Below are 18,044 nucleotides of genomic sequence, written 5' to 3'. Positions count from 1 at the left end.
CTACTTTAAAAATATCTTTTTGGTGTGCCTGGGTGGTTCAGTTGGTTAAGCATCTGCCTTTGGCTCAGGTCATGGTTCCTGGGTTCCTGGGATTGAGCCCACATGAAGCTCTCTGCTGAGGCAGGGAGCCTGCTCTTCCCTCTCTTTCCCACTGATGGTCTCTCTTGCTATCTCTATCCCTCTCTCTCTCTCAAATAAAATCTTAAAAAATCTTTTTAAATCATATTTTGTTAAAACCATAAAATGGGACAAATGGAACTTTAAAAAAAATATTTTATTTATTTATTTGTCAGAGAGAGAGAAAGAGTGAGTGCATAAGCAGGCCGAGTGACAGGCAGAGGCAGAGAGAAAAGCAGGCTCCCTACTGAGGAAGGAGCTGGATGTGGGACTCAATCCCAGGACTCTGGGATCATGACGTGGGCTGAAGGCAGTGGCTTAACCAACTGAGCCACCCAGGCATCCCCAAATGGAACTTTTTCAATCTCTTACTTTTCAGATGATACTTAACTTCATATCTATCTTCTGAGGAAGAATTAAGAGCATAAATAAATATAAATTTACCTCATTTGTGATCAAATTGTAAACCCTTCAAAGAATGCCTTATGTAGGACTCAGTTATTTCCTTGTGAAGAATAGAATATATGCCACCCCAAAATATGCACTTTGGCTTGTGGGTTATTTTGAGCTGAAGGTGGTGAAGACCTGGTAGATTCAGGAAGAACTTTTACCTCCCCCTTGACTGTCTAAAAGAATTTAAATAAGGAACCTGGCCCAGAAAGAGATATCCCAGGGGATAACTTTTTTATCTGAAAGACGTAGCAGCATGGCTGGGGAAACGTGATTTCCAAACATCTCTTCTTATCTTCCTGTGAATTGCCCTTCTCCTCTTTGAAGGCCCAGTCCCTTTTACCATTCCTCACTCAGGATAGCCTATAAGCTTCAGTTGCATGACTTCCTCTGGGTCTCATATTTATCGGGCTCCTGTATATATGGAATTAAGTCCGTTTTTCTCCTGTTAATTGATCTTAGAGCAATTGAATTATTAGACCAGCCAAAGAACCTAGAAAGGAAAAGAAAAAAAATTTCTACTCCTATGCTTATAAAGGGATACAAACTGTGCTTCAGTGGTAGGGTTAAGGTGATTTGCATTTGTAAACTTAAATCTTTTCATATACAAAATCTATAAAATGTCAATACGAATGAAGCTAACTAATTGCTAGCTAATGGATTTATCACAGTTTTTCTCTGTTGGTGGTTTCTGTTTCAGTATTCAGTCACCACACAGAGAAAGGAATGGGTTTCCAAGTGCCAGAGTTTTCTGATTATGTTTGAATTTTCACTCAATGGAAATAATTTTCAAGAAAAGACTAAGGAATCTCTCTAGTCTAAAAGTTGGGAAACTATCAGTGCTTACATGTTTTTAAATATATTGAGTCCATGTGAATTTCTACTTAGAGCTTCTAGTAGGGACCATATAGTGGTATTTAAGAATACTATTGTTTTTGTTCAGTTGTTTTTCATTTTAAAGTGGCAACAGTGGGTTCCAATCTGTAGATAAATCAACAACTTAAACATTTCTGGAATATCCCTTAAAATGTATCACACGATTGCATAATTTTAGTAAAAACTTTATACATATTTTCTTGTTTTAATTTGGTAACTATTAGGCCTAACCCTAGGTTAAGCACAAAGCACGGAGCTGCATTTTGGAGGGATAGTCTAAGGTCAAAAAGAAGTACTTTTTGAGTGGCATTATTTTTTAAAAAGGAGAAAAAATGTTATTAGAGCAGAAATGCAACAAAGAACTTCACAATTAATAAGGGGAAGGATTATTTTGTGAACTTTTATTTTAGATGTTTTCATTTTTCACTGTGTGTGTATGTGTATACACATGTACTATGTCATAATACGTAATGTATTTGATATTCTGGGTTGTAGTCAAATGACAAAACTAAAACAATTTAGAAACAAGTTTGATGTCAGTTATTCAAGGGAGAATAATTGTGGGTTGAAGGTGTACAGTGTCTCACAAGCAGTGCAGCACTCTTCCTGAGGGATTTTGGGTAAGAACTAGTTTTATAGTGTATTATAAACAATGTAGAAAGAGGGAATGATTGCCTGGGGTTGTATACCTACTGCTACTTGAAAAGATCAGAGAGCAAGAAAGTAAGTATAGAGCTCAGAGTTAGGTTGGCATTTGGGGCTTGGCTAACTGGATATACTGTGTTTCTGGTCAAGTAGAGCGTTTATAGGAAAATGTAAATTTGGTAGGCTGATGTGGCATGCCAGGCAAGAGCGACTGTCTTGGGCCTAGAAATTTATTTCAGTGTAGTCAAAACATATGAAGGTCCTTACTCTTAGAAATGTCTGCAGCTGGGGGAAAGAAGAAAAAGAAGAGAGAGCTACAGAGATAAGGAAGCACAACAATACACACTAATGTTAAACGCTAAGCAAGAAAGGCATGCTGCATGGAATGATCAAAAGTATCAAAGTGTAGAGTAAGTGCTTCATGTTTAAATGAGGTATAGGCCAAATCCATCCAATTTGGCAGGAAAGAGGTTTCTGGTGCCAATGAAGAATGTAATTTTAATTGAGTGTTAGATGCAATGGTCAGAATTCTTTTAAAGAATTAAGAGCTAATAAGGAGATGAACTCATGTCATCAGATATAAGTGATTTATACTAATATTTGAAAATAAAACAAAGAAAATGAAGGATACTTAAAGAATAAGACATGGCCTAGGAAAAAGTTGATCAAGACAGTAAGAAGTTGAATCGATTTGAAAGAGATGTTTGGTTTTGGAAATAAAAAACCAAAGAGAGATATGAAGGTGGAGTAGTTATATAATGCAGAAAGCCAAGACAGAATTACTAGTACAGGGGAGGAAAAGTTTTCCTCTATTCTTCTGAATTATTTTTGCTGGCCTATATTTAAAGTGACATAAAACATATTAGAAGGAGAAAAGTAAGTTTAATTTTATTTGAATGGGAGTCCTATGAAGACATGAGAGGCTTAAAGAGAGTTAGGCAGTGAGGTTTATATATCATCCCGAACTAAGGTTAAGGGAGTAGGAGTCTGGGGTTCAAAGGCAAGGGAGACAATTCATAGGAAGATGGGAAGAGCACATATTTGGTAAACAAATGTTTGCCATGTTATGCAGAGACTGTGGGACACAGGGAGGAATTTGAACTACTTGCAGACCCTGCCTCGCTCCCCTCAACTTACCATACCTAGCCCATGCCCTTTGTAGTTACATCTGCTCATAGCTCTCTTCCTAGGCCCTCTATCTAAATTCTTAGAGTCCTTTGAGGGGGAAATAAAAGCTCTTTCTGAGGCCTTGATTGTCTTCAGCTCAAAATAATTTATATGCCAAGATGGAAAATTTTGGGAAAGGACATTTTGAACCCTTCATGCCATGCAGTTTGCAGAAATAGTCAATGACCAGTGAAGTTGGAGATAGGCTCAAATTGGAGGTTGCATCCTTAGGAATGTATCAAATTAACCCAGTTTGTAGGAGTCAGAAAAACTGATCTTTTGAATTTCAAAGTCATCATTTGAAATGTGTTCTAGTTCAGTTTTCATTATTCATGGATTCTGTATTTGGAAATTCACCTGCTCACTAAAATTTATTCGTAACCCCCAAAGCAATACTTTCAGCACTTTCACTGTTGCCTAGATGCACACAGAGCAAAATATTTGAGTTGCCTGATCCATATACTCCCAGCTGAGGTAGAACAAGGGGACACTGCCTTCTTGTTTGAGTCTTACACTGTGAACAAGTCTCTTTTTAGCAGTCAACTTTGTGCCATGTTTTCTACATTTTTTTGGTGCGATTAATTGGTCATTTCACTGTTTAAAATGGCCCCAAGCATAGTGCTAAATTTCTGTCTAGTATTCTCATGTACAAGAAGACTCTGATATGCCTTATAAAGAATGCTAGAGTAAGAATATGTTAGACATAGGCATCATTCAGGCATGAGTTATAGTGAGTTCAATGTTAATGAAGCAATAATATAAATTTAATAAGGGGTATTTCAACAGAGACAGACATGAAAGAAAGTATTTTTTGATCAATTGATGGAAATATGACTAGATACTCACCAGGACCTAATACAGTATATCCCCTAGAAACAGTGGTTCAATATTTGCTAATTCAATGTTCACAGTGACTATTTAGAATATAACTACCGTGAATGACAAGAATTGATTGTATTTTTAAATAGTTATATTTAAATGGATTTTTCAACTGGAATATTAGTAATCCTTTAAAATATTTCTCAGATCTGTTTTATTGTGCCATAATATATTTTTTAGACCAGGGTGCATGGTATTTGATAAAACATTTTTCCAAGTTTCTATATTGAAGCAAAGAAAATGTATTTTTTTATCTTTTTACAAAAATCCAAACTAATTATTTGGAAGAAATTTCATAATTTATTCAATTATATGGATATTTCAAATGATGAGTATTAAAAATGATTTGTATATTGGGCCCCTGGGTGGCTCAGTAGGTTAAGCATCTGACTCTTGATTTAGGCTCCGGTTATGATCTCAGGTTCTGGAATGAGACTGGCTTTGCCTCTGTGCTCCGTGGGGGTGTCTGCTTTTCTCCCTCTCCCTCTGCCCCTCCTCCTGCTTTCACTTGCTCACTCTCTCTAAAGAAAATAAATCTTTAAAAAAATGATTTGAGTGTTAAAATTATTTTTAAAGAAATACTTAAAAAATTGTTCTGAGTATTATTATCATCTTATATGCCATAAATAATAGCTTTGGTATGCATTCATATGGTATATTAGTAAGTGTGTTTTCTCCATATGAGTTTGAGTCTTTAATATAAATTAATTTATAAAGTTTGGTCAATAGTATGAACAATTCCTTAATGCTTTTTAAGCCTTCTGTTTCATTGGTTCAGCTGTCTATTTTTCCTGTAAACATTTTTACAATAATGTTTCTATGTATATTATCAGGTAAGAAAACTGCTAAAGAAATGAAAATATTTTAGGACAATGAGCTTTTAAATGTTTTTTGTAGGAAGCATGGAATAAAAATGTTGGAGAACAACCTTTTTAAAAAAATTATTTAAATTTTGTTTAGTTAACATACAATGAAATATTGTTTTTTGGGTAGAATTCAGTAATTTAGGGTGTCTGGGTGGCTCAGTCCTTAAGCATCTATCTTTGGCTCAGGTCGTGATCCCAGGGTCCTGGGCTCAAGGCCCACATCAGGCTTCCTGCTCAGCAGGAGCCCACTTCTCCCTCTCTCACTCCCTCTGCTTATATTCCCTTTCTCTCTCTCTCCCTCTGTCAAATAAATAAGTCTTAAAAAAAAAAAAAAGAATTCAGTGATTTGTCACTTATATACAACACGTGCTCATCACAAGTGCCCTCTTTAATACCCATTATCCATCTGGCCCATCCCCCACCTCCTCCCTCCATTAGCCCTCAGTTTGTTCTTTATCATTAAGAGACTCCCATGGTTTGTTTCTGTCTCTTCTTTTCTACCCTTCCCATATGTTCATCTGTTTTCCTTTTTTAAAAATATGTTTTCCTTCTTAAATTTTATATGTGAGTGAGATCATATGGTATTTTTTTTCTTTGACTGACTTATTTCACTTAGCATGATACACTCTAGCTCTATCCATGTCTTGCAAATGGCAAGATTTCATTCTTTTTGATGGCTGAGTAGTACTCCATTGTATCTATATACCACCTCTTCTTTATCCATTCATTAGCTGATGGACATTTGGTCTCTCTCCCATAGTTTGGCTATTGTTGATAATGCTGCTATAAACATCAGGGTGCATATACCCCTTCAAATCTGTATTTTTGTATCCTTTGGGTAAATATCTAGTAGTACAATTGCCGGTTCATACGGTAGTTCTATATTTAACTTTTTGATGAACCTCCATACTATTCTCCAGAGTGGCTGCACCAGTTTGCATTCCCACCAACAGTGCAAGAGGGTTCCCCTTTCTCTGCATTCTTGCCAACACCTGTTGTTTCTTTTATTGTTAATATTAGCCATCTGATAGGTAGAGGTGGTATCTCATTGTGGTTTTGATTTGTATTTCCCTGATGATGACTCATGCGGAGCATCTTTTCAGGTCTCTATAATATATTTGGATGTCTTTGGAAACATTTCTATTCATGTTTTCTGCCCATTTTTTTTAACTGGATTATTATTATTTTTTGGGGGGTGTTGAGTTTGATAAGTTCTTTATAGATTTTGGATGCTAAACCTTTATCTGCTATGTCATTTGCAAATATTTTCTGCATTCTGTAGGCTACCTTAAAGTTTTGTTGATTGTGTCCTTCCCTATGCAGAAGCTTTTTATCTTGATGAAGTCCCAGTAGTTCATTTTTGCTTTTTGTTTCCCTTGCCTTCAGAGACATATCTAGAAAGAAGGTGCTATGGCCAAGGTCAAAGAAATTACTGCCTGTATCCTCCTCTAGGATTTTGATGGTTTCCTGTCTCACATTTAGGTTTTCATTCACTTTGAATTTATTTTTGTGTATGGTGTAAGAAAGTGATTGAGTTTCATTCTCTGCCTGTGGCCATCCAGTTTTCCCAACATCATTTGTTGAAGTGACTGTCTTTTTTCCATCGGATATTCTTTCCTGCTTTGTTGAAGATTAGTTGAGCCTATAGTTTTGGGTCCAATTCTGGGTTCTTTATTTTATCTCATTGACCTATGTGTCTGTTTTTATACCTTTACCATACTGGCTTGATGACTATAGCTTTGTAATATAGCTTATAATCCAGAATTGTGATGCCTCCAGTTTTGTTTTTCTTTTTCAGGATTGCTTTGGCTCTTCAGGGTCTTCTGTGGTTCCATACAAATTTTAGGATTGTTTGTTCTAGCTCTGTGAAAAATGTTGGCAGTATATTTATAGGGATTGCATTAAATGTGTACATTGCTTTGGGCACTATAGACATTTTGATACTGTTTGGAGAACAACCTTCTCATATTTATGCCTTTGCTGCCCTCTGAAGAGAGATCACATAATGAATTAACGAGAGTTATCCTTGTTTGAATCATGGGACTCAGCATATGACAACATTTTGAAAATTTAATATACATCCTTCTGAGAATTTAACTGATAGGCACAGGTTATTCATCAGTTTAATAAGCATTTAATAAACCAGATAAGGTTATATGAAATATTTCTGTGATAAAAAGGTAAAGATGATTGAAGAAAGGAGAAATCAGTTGGAGACTACAAACTTATGAGAGACTCTGAGCCAGAACTACTCAACTAAGCTGCTTCCAAGTTCCTGACAGTCAGAAAGTGTGTGAGATAATAATTGCATGTTATTTGAAGCCAATAAAATTGGGAGTAATTTGGTATGCAACATATATAACTGATAAATTTTTTATTATTACTTTGGATCAGGAATTTAAATGTATTTTTGCTTGTATTGCTCAATGAGGTTTGTGAGAAGGAGTAATTGAAAGTAGCTTTGGGGGTGCCTGGGTGACACAGTCAGTTAAGTGTCCGACTCTTGGTTTTGCCTCAGGTCGTGATCTCAGGGTTGTGAGATTGAGCCCTGCATTGTGTTCCATGCTCAGTGTGGAGTCTCCTTAAGTTTCCCTCTCCGTCTGCCTCTGCTGCTCCCCCTGCAGGGGCACCTACTCTCTCTCTCTCTCTAAAATAAATAAATCTTTAAAAAAAGAAGAAAGTAGCTTTGTATGGGTTGGGGAATGGGCTAGATGGCTGATGGGAGGGCACTTGTTATGATGAGCACTGGGTGTTGTATATAAGTGATGAATCACTGGATTCTACTCCAGACAAATATTGCACTGTATGTTAATGAACTAGAATTTAAATTTAAAAAATTGAAAAAAAAATCTTTGTACTGAAATTCCAGAATTCTCAGAATATCAGGAAGATCCTAACCCTAAAGAAGATTACTTTCTACATATCAAGGCACAATAAATTAAAAAAAAAATAGTATGCAACAATAGCTTAGAAAAGATAGAATACAAGCAATGCTGCTTTCCTCTTTGTAAATGTGTAAAAGATGTAAATACATAAATACGTAAAATAGGACACAGAAAAGAGAATGTAAACAATGCTGCTTCCTTAATGTGAAAGGGCAGGATGTGAGAAGTGGAAGAAGGAGGCAAAAAAAAAAAAAAAATGTGCGTGTGTGTGTGTGTGTGTGTGTGTGTGTGTGTGTGTGTATTTAAGTAGGCTCTACACCTGGCATGGGGCCCAACACAGGGCTTGAACTCACAACCCTGAGATCAAAAGCTGAGCTGAGATTGAGAGTTGGATGCTGAACCAACTGAGCCACCCAGGAGCCCCAAGAATGAATTCAGTTTTTAATACTAGATACTGCATGTAATTGGGTTTCTTGTAGTTTCTTTCTGAATTTCCTGTAGCTTTGGCAGATAAAGCAGAGCAGCGAAAAAGTTAAACTAGAACTTGAGAAGTAAACTACAACTTAAATTTTATCTCAGGTGGTTCTAGATCTCAGCATTTATCACGGAAGGAGAAAAAATATGAGGACAAAGTTTTAGGTTGGGTTCAAAAATTTTCCTGAAGTATAGGTATGCTTGTTATGTGCCTAATACATTAGAACTAGCATGAAATAATGTGAATATGAATTAATAAAATGCAGTGTTCTGAAAAGTGAGTTGATGGTCTTGTATATTTTTGTTCTGTAACACCATCTAAGGTTTGGAATTTGAGATATGGGGAAATCGGGATTATTTCCACAGTCTTCATATGTGAAGAAGACAGGAACTAAGCTGGATATAACCAAGAACACATTCTTGGAAATTAGACACATGAGGAGAGAGTGAACTGTGAGAAAGAAAGAGGTATAGAAGAGGAGTTTTAAGGAAAGTCTTATTGAAGGCATCTGAGGAGAAAGCACTGTGAAGGAAGGGAAATTAGAGCAAATTGCAGCAAGAAAAACAGAATTGGGTGCTGTAAAGGCATGGATACCTCAACTTTATTTAAGCTGTAATAAAACTTATGTTGGTATAAAACCACAATTTTTACTCTTGATTAGGTCCCAGCAAAGACTGTTAGACTCTGTGTAACTCAGAATCACTGCTGAGCTGAAATTTGTTGCTGGAGTAAAGAAGGATTCTGGTAAGGGTAGTTTAAGTGGAAACCTTTCCCATTTTATCCAACGCTAAAAATCTCTTAAAAAATTCTGTGTCTGTCTTTGATTTAACATCTTATGGGGCCTAAAAATCACATCATTTTCATTGTATATTTCTGTGGATTTAAGAGATTAAGGAGAATTAGTTCTAATACGAGGGCATATCTTGAAAAAGCTTATTCCAAATAAATCCATTATAAAATTTTATCATCTTTATCTTTGACTGTTCCCCTTTGAAGTGTATTAAAGTAATACATTTTGTCAAGGGAAAAACGAAAAATAGGCTGAAACCTTGTATTGGTCATTTATTATGACTATCACAATGTGTCAATAAATTAATTTTACTGACTAAAGCAAGGTAATGGATTAAAGATTTTCATTGTTTTTATGGTCATCTCTTGTTCATTTCAGTTAAAATTTCTGGCAAAATTAATTATAGAAAAGATACATGTGAATTGTATTATGTTTTTGTAGGCATGTGCCATAAATAGTTCTTGTATAGTTTATTCAGCTTGTGCATACATTATAAGACTTTAGAAAAGGTGTTAGAAGCATATCAGATTGAATATGTTTTCTATTGTTTATCCAGATAGTAATAACTCCAGCTTTTCAAACCATTCGGTAGCACCCAGAAGTTAATTTTTGTCTTTTATGTTAATTTTAGTTAGGAGACAACTCCAGTGTGAGTTTCTCAGAGGTGCTCTGCTTCATCTTAATAGAACTCAATTGACAGAGACATTCCAGAAGTAAACATTTAAGGTGGGTAAAGCATAAATTCTCATTTAAAAAATATTTCAGAAATAATTTGCCATCTGATTTGAATTTCAGTTCATAGTATCTATGTGGTAACTAAATTATAAGAAAAACATGGCTTTCTTATAAAGTAAGATATTTATAATATGACTTTATAGAGATAATATCTACATTTTATGATTCTGTTTTCTTATTTTGGTAGTGATGGTAGTATCGGTATAAATCCTTCCTTAGGTTTCAACAAGTTATTTACTTGATTCAATTTCCAAATACATAAAATAAAGGAGACATTTTTCTACAGATTGAATTGATCAGGACAGTAGTATCTCAGGATCTACTCTACTTGCCTTATGGAGTTGTAGAGAAAAAGGAACAGCTAGGAGTGATAGGATGCAAAGTTTGACACATAGTATGGAGATCGTCTGCTGAAGGCCTGGTTTTTATTATTATTTTTTTATTTTTAAAATTATTACCATTATTATTATTATTATTATTATTATTTGCAGTGTTCCAAGATTCATTGTTTATGGACCACACCCAGTGCTCCATGAAATACGTGCCCTTCTTAATACCCACCACCAGGCTCACCTAACCCCCCACCCCACCTCCTCCAAAACCCTCAGTTTGTTTCTCAGAGTCTACAGTCTCTCATGGTTTGTCTCCCCCTCCAATTTCCCCCAACTCATCTTTCCTTTTCTTTTCCTAATGTCCTCCATGTTATTCTTTATGCTCCAAAAGTAAGTGAAACCATATGATAATGGACTTTGTCTGCTTGACTTATTTACTCAGTATAATCTCCTCCAGTCCCATCTATGTTGATGCAAAAGTTGGGTATTCACCCTTTCTGATGGCTGAGTAATATTTCATTGTATATATGGACCATATCCTCTTTATCTATTCATCTATTGAAGGGCATCTTGGCTCTTTCCACAGTTTGGCTCTTGTGGACATTGCTGCTATGACTATTGGGGTGCATATGGCTCTTCTTTTCACTACATCTGTATCTTTGGGGTAAATACCCAGTAGTGCAATTGCAGGGTCATAGAACAGTTCTATTTTTAATTTTATGAGGGATCTCCACACTATTTTCCAAAGTGGAATGCATTCCAAAGGGAATGCACCAACTTGCATTCCCACCAACAGTGTTAGAGGGTTCCCCTTTCTCCACATCCTCTCCAACATTTGTTGTTTCCTGTCTTGTTAATCTTTGTCATTCTAACTGGTATAAGGTGGTATCTCAGTGTGGTTTTGATTTGAGTTTCCCTGATGAAGGCTTGGTTTTTAAAGGCATGGACATCATCCATAGATATTTGTCCTGTTGATTTTTGGCTCTGAATAGTTCAGTCCAGGATAATGGTGTGTTATCAGAGGTAAACAGAGCCAGGCCCTGCTGAATGCAAGATGGATATGAATGGAAGAATCAGGCAGGAAGCCATGCAGACAGATTTTGGTTTGTGGCAAGATCCTAGACCCTAAGTTATAACTAAGGAAAGCTCTGGGGATTTGTGTGGGATACTGAGAAAATCTCAGACCCTGAGAGATTAGGTCTTTGGGCATATTAATAAGACAGCAATTCAGGAATAAATGAGCAAGACTAGAATCTGGTTACCAGTAACCTCTGTACAGTAGGTATTTTGCTTTAGAAGTAAGCAGAAATGAGCAGTTCTGACAGCTATACCCTGAACTAAGAGCTAGAGAGGAGACTTGCTGATATCCTCTGTTCATGTATTTGACAATCACAAGGGTGCTGTTAAGTACCAAATACTATGTTAATGATTCTGAGTCCAGTAATGATTCTGAATCCCAAGAATGCTATGTTATAGGTGCTTAAAAACTCCCTGTATAATTTCTCAGCACTATTATATAATTCTCCCATATAATTTCTCCGAGCATTATTTCTCAAGCAGAGCTGAACCTATGAATATTTTTGCAGAGGTAGGAGATGAGAAGGACATGACAAAGGTAGTTACAGTGCTGAGTCTCATGTTAACTATGCAAAATGTTATATAAACTGGGCCATAATACAGTATGAGTGGATATGTTTCTGTGCATAAGCATGTATGCTTATTAACTATTGCATTTGGCACTGAAATTAAAGATATAGCTAGAGTTGTATGTATATAAGGGTTTTCAAACTTTAATACTCCTTGATCAGCCAAGCAAAGGACAAATTATTTTGTTAATACAATTGAATCTAAGACATTAGAAAATATTTTTATTATGATATCATTCAAGGTCTGTATTGTTTTATTCAGTATGTTAAGATATTGTTGGTGGATGAAAGGAGTAACTGCATATTAAATGCATTTTTATCAAAGAATCTGTAAAATAGCTGATAGCTGCATATAGGCCATGGGTGAGTTTGTGGTATATAAGAATAGTATTTCTAATCTTCAGGATATCAGAGACGAGAATTTGTATTTTTTTGATTATTGGTTGTCATTCACTGACATGAATATTTCTGTGCTTGAACTCTTGTCATCATATAATCCCCTGTCATCATAAGGCATTATATGCACCTGTGACTTCATATACTCCCTTGTCAATGTGTGTGCATGTGTGTGTGTATGATAAATCTTTTTTTTTTTAAAGATTTTATTTATTTATTTGACAGACAGAGATCACAAGTAGGCAGAGAGGCAGGCAGAGAGAGAGGAGGAAGCAGGCTTCCTGCCGAGCAGAGAGCCTGATGTGGGGTTCGATCCCAGGACCCTGGGATCATGACCTGAGCCGAAGGCAGAGGCTTCAACCCACTGAGCCACCCAGGCGCCCCGATAAATCTTTATAAATACAAAGACACAGGTGGATTCACCTGTAGTTCCAGGAATAATATTTAAGCATTGTGAGGAATTTGTGGTGTTTTGTAGCAAAGGTTATGAATGTAGTATAATAACTCTATATATTAACCTTCAAAAACTAGCAGTCATTTTTGTTCAGCAGTCAAGTGAAGACAGTGATTAGAGCCAAAAGATGATGAATGAAAATGATATGGCTTGATTAAAATTAGGTTTTACTAAAATTAGTACTGACTTTGTTCTTTGTGAACTAATCAAGCTTGTCATGTAAGTTGTTACCTCTTTTTTTTAAAAGAACAGATTCTATGCAAATGAAATAATATGGTGATTGAATTCCAAAAATTTCTCACCGGTCAGTCATCCTATTATACATTTTAGGATATCATTTTATGAGTTAATTCAAGACACTTACTGATGATATGACCAGGGGTCATTTAATCATTTTTATTATAATTATAGCATTAAAGCATATGTAAGGTTGTCCATAATCAGTCATAAGAACCTGAAAGTAGAGTTGGTTATAAAATTAAAAACTTATTCTCTTGTCGAAATATATTACTCTCACTTATCTTTATAAGTCTTGACCTGTATCATTACAGGTTCAGGGAAAAGAGTACAGAAGAGAATGCATTCATTCCTTCAATAGTTTAATGTTGGGTATTTATGTATAATTTGGGCTGAGAGCTAGGAGCAAAAGACAGGAAATTTGGTCTAATGTCATGAATTTTTATCCTTAGCATTTAGTCCTCCACTGCACATCAGAATGCCTACACGTTTATAACTCTTTCATTCTCTTCTCCCACTTAGGATTGTGTGCGTCAAGCATTTCAGGGTTTCCTGTTCACGTGTCTCTGCTAGACTTAAAAGATGACATATTAACTGCTCAAAATTTGAAGGATTTACATGCTAGATTTGTTCTATTTTGAACCATATTGAAGGAGTGTGTTCAAGGGGAAAAGGAGATTCTAAACTACCAAGAATCTAGTAATTGGAGTTTCTAAATTTTAACAGGCTTTAAAAAAATAAGTCAACGAATTCTCCATCAGTGAATTATTGAATAGTCATAATATGTCAGGAATACTGTAGAAGAAAATTTCTGCAAAGATGTGATTGGGTGACCTGTACTTTTATCTTACCTCAAAACTTCAGTAGTATTACTTTTTTAAAAAAATTTCTTATGCTTTTTCTGTCTTTATCAAAGCAATGTAGATTTTCTTTATCAAGCAATGTAGAGCGAGAATTTGGAAAAAGTGAAGAAAAATGCATCCTTTCTTTTTGCTCCTCACCTTAAGTCCCAGACCCTTCTATCCATCCACATCTTGTTCACTTAGCTGAGATTCTACTTGTAAGGAAAAAGTAGCATTCCTTAAGCATTTATGTTCTATTTTTATATATGTATTGTTCTCAGATTTCTAGGCAGCAATGCTTTCAGGGATAGGGTTATTCTGATATTCCAGGGATTCTAAAATTTCAGTACTATGTTTGTTTGAATTAATGCTTCATTGTTGTTTTACTTTCAAGAAAAACCACTCACGTGACTGTTGAGTTAAAGCTCAGTTCCTCATTGGCTATTGGCAGCCGGCCTCACTTCCTGGTTATATGGGCCATTCCACAGTGCTAATCACAACGTGGTAGTTTGCTTTGCCCAGAGTGAGTGTTCCAAAGAAAGCACCAAGGAAGCCACGAAGTCGTAAAGATGGCTGTCATGACCTAGTCTTGGCAGTTGCACACATCCAGCTTATCCTATTTATCGTTAGAAGAAATGGACTAAGCCTAACCCACACTTGAGGGGAGGGTAAGCAGGCTCTACCTTTTGAAGGGAGAAGTATTAAAGAATTTTTGGAGGTTGAAAACAACTACTAAGTAGCACTACAATTAGTGATAATTGCCATTTAGTGAGAGTTTTTGTTTTTTTTTTTTTAATAAATGGGACACTGTTCTTTATAGCACAAAGTTAGTTCTCCATAACTTCCCTTCCTACCTCAACTTTGCCTAATGCACGCAGATGCCCCCACCTTAGCATCTTTGTCATCCTTGCGCAGGGGCCATGCTAATCTACTCTGTATCGTTCCAATTTTAGTATATGTGCTGCCGAAGCAAGCACCCACCTGAGCATCTTTGAAGCTGTGATATCCCTCTTCTTATTTCCTCCTTTCACTGTCTCATTTAAATACCAAGTTTTCTTTGTTTATTGTTTTATTATGGGTCTTTTTTTTCAAGTATTACTTTGTCCTCCTCTCCACTCTATATTGAGACTGGGATTTGGTTTATTGACTCCAGAAACATCTGTTTGTTTTCCCTGATTAAGAAGGCTAATAGATTTACCCCCAATTGTTGACAAGAGCTGAAGTTTCTCAAGTAATGCTTAGCAAAGGAGCTAGCAAATGAAACTGTATCCTCTCTAATTTATCTGAAGGCAAGGTAATGTGGAGGGCCATGAATCTCCTCAGATGTTCTTGCGTTAGTAATTAAAAAAGTAAGAAAAAAGTCAGATATATGTTCTGAAGTCATTTCTGGTGGGTGCATCTAAGTTTAGATCTTAGAGCTTTAAGCATCATTCAGTGTAGTGCTTCTTTTAGAGTAAACTCCGTGGTATAAGAATAGTTCCACAAGCAGATTAACTGCTCAGGAGAACTTTTCAAAGTTAGGTTGTTAATCATGATAATTAGCTAAGAATTAGGCTACTTATTGTAACATTCCATTTAGCCCAATTAGGGAAATTCATGTGTTTAATGCAATCTATAGTTGTTCTCTAATAGATTTAGGGATTTTTAAGCTAATAGGGCCAAATAAATAAAATGTAGTGATAACAAAGAAAATTCAACCCTCTATCATTAGAGTCTGTGCCTCTAAACCTAGCTGGAATCACTGTGGTATCAAGATGGCCTGGTTCGGTAAGCTGAGTGGGATGCTTACTCCGTGTGGTTATGTTATTCTCGTCATCATCATCATCACCATCATCATCAACAGTTAACATTCACGGAGAACTTATGTTAGTAATATTTTACAAAAATGCTGTACTTTAACTGTAAAGGCATGTCTATAAATAAGGCCCCTTAATACACCCACTTTATAGATGAGGACACTGAGGCATAGTGAATTTAAGTGGCTTGTCCAAGGTTACATTTCTAGGATGTAGTAAAGGGGGACTCAAACCTAAACAGTAGAGGGGGAGTTACATCACGCTATGTCGTCCTCTGTCTGTATTGCAGCTCTTCCACCCTTTGTGACTTTGCCTTTGCCAGTTGTACTGTCTCTACCTTCCATCACAGTATAATAAGCTACTCCTGTTATTCTCAGACCCTTGGCACAGGGGTTCTGTAATGGGCTGAGAAGATACAGCTACTTTTTTTTTTTAAAGATTTTATTTATTTATTTGACAGACAGAGATCACAAGCAGGCAGAGAGGCAGGCAGAGAAGGGGGGGAGGAAGCAGACTCCCCGCTGAGCAGAGAGCCCAACATGGGGCTCAATCCCAGGACCCTGGGACCATGACCTGAGCAGAAGGCAGAGGCTTTAACACTCTGAGCCACCCAGGTGCCCCACAGCTACTGTTTTTTTTTTTTTTTTGTTTGTTTGTTTGTTTTAAATTTATTTGACAGACAGAGATCACAAGTAGGCAGAGAAGCAGGCAAAGAGAGAGGAGGAAGCAGCCTCCCCGCTGAGCAGAGAGCCCGATGCAGGGCTCGATCCTAGGACCCTGAGATCATGACCTGAGCGGAAGGCAGAGGCTTTAACCCACTGAACCACCCAGGCACCCCATAGATACTGTTTTTAACTGGCAAGCTTGGGTAGGCACAACAGGATGTGGTGGGATATATCCAAGACTACAAGAACACTTCTTTTGTTCTCCTCTTCCACACTATTTTTGAAAGAAATTTTAAGGGACACCTGGGCGGCTCAGTCAGTTAAGCATCTGCTTTTGGTTCAGGTCATGATCACAGGGTCCTGGGATCAAGTCCCACAACGGGATCCTTACTCAGTGGGGAGCCTGCTTTTCCCTCTCCCTCTGCTGCTCCCCCACCCCGCCTTGTGCTTTCTTGCTCTCTCTTTTCCTCCATCTCTGACAAATAAATAAAATATTTAAAAGTAGAAATTTTAAGAAAATCACACTGAGGTAATGTAGTGGCTTTGGCTGGTTTTAACATATTCATCAATATTACTGCCTTTGTCCCTACCCCCAGCCTTGAGCATGATCTGTATGAAGAAGTATTTCTGTCATCAGATATCAGAAAACACCATTCTCTTCAAATCCTTTGATGTCATGACATCCTTGACTATAGTTTTTGGGTCATTGTTAACAAGGTTGTTATACAGTGCTCCTTGTTTGCTACAGTTTTTAAGTCTATAAAAATGGTATGGAAGGGACTTCTCCCAATCTGTTTACTGATCCTTTCTGTTTCTAAACTAATTCCTTGGGGAAAATGGTGGCGTAATAAGACCTGCATTTTAATATTTTAATTAATAGAACTCTTTGGCTTTTTGGTACACCTTCTGTCAGCTATTATGTATCAAAACTTCTCACCAGAAAGCAAATTAATGTCAGAGAGATGGGGGATGAGGACTAGGAAGGAGAACATAAAAATGCATAATCATTTGATATGGACCCTAGCTGTTTGAAATGTATTTTCATTCTCTGTACATTAAGTATAAGGTTCAATGTGTTATGTTCTATTATACAAGCTTTTATTACATGGTAAAATATGTCTACTGAAACATATATGTGCATTACATATATACACATAGGTATGATTATGTTATGTATACATGCATATGGATCTATACATCTTTGTGTATATAGATATACACGTAACTGCTGCCTTCATCTCCAGATGTATATGTATATGTGTATATATATATATATATATATATATAATGCATACATATGTTTTACTCAACATATTTTGCAATGCCCTGTTCTGTCCTTTTTATATCTTGTCTCTTTTCTCCTGCTTTTTATCTGTGCTTTAGCTCTGAATTTTAGGAGATGTTTTGGGTCAGTCTTCATCTCAGTTGATTCACTTGTTTAGTCTACTCCTCAGTATATTTTGTTGGTTCATTTACTTGTTTCCCACTTAATTTTATTTTTTAAAAAATTTTATTATTTTTTAAAAGATTTTATTTATTTATTTGACAGACAGAGATCACAAGTAGGCAGAGGCAGGCAGAGAGAGAGAGAGGAAGAAGCAGGCTCCCTGCCGAGCAGAGAGCCTGATGTGGGGCTTGATCCGAGGGCCCTGAGATCATGACCTGACCTGAAGGCAGAGGCTTAATCCACTGAGCCACCCAGGTGCCCCTAATTTTATTTTGACAAACATTTTTTCCCCTACCATTTCTTCTTATTTGTTTCCATAACTATCTTTGTTGTTGTCTGTTTCT

The 18,044-nt window shown here is 36.4% G+C and overlaps 1 protein-coding gene and 1 non-coding gene across 3 annotated transcripts in view; one reads left to right on the top strand and one right to left on the bottom strand.

Annotated features, from left to right (window-relative positions):
* MARCHF1 (membrane associated ring-CH-type finger 1) overlaps window positions 1-18,044 on the top strand; it is an 863,493-nt gene that overhangs the window by 131,258 nt on the left and 714,191 nt on the right. The gene's annotated exons all lie outside the window — the stretch shown is intronic.
* On the bottom strand, window positions 14,663-14,769 carry LOC116871653. The gene has a single exon (XR_004383465.1). It is a non-coding gene; the product is annotated as a U6 spliceosomal RNA (small nuclear RNA).

Source organism: Lontra canadensis, unplaced genomic scaffold, assembly GCF_010015895.1.
Source record: "Lontra canadensis isolate GAN:19392208 unplaced genomic scaffold, GSC_riverotter_1.0 scaffold1, whole genome shotgun sequence".
In the NCBI taxonomy this organism is placed as follows: domain Eukaryota; kingdom Metazoa; phylum Chordata; class Mammalia; order Carnivora; family Mustelidae; genus Lontra; species Lontra canadensis.
This window is presented reverse-complemented; position numbering and strand designations above follow the sequence as displayed.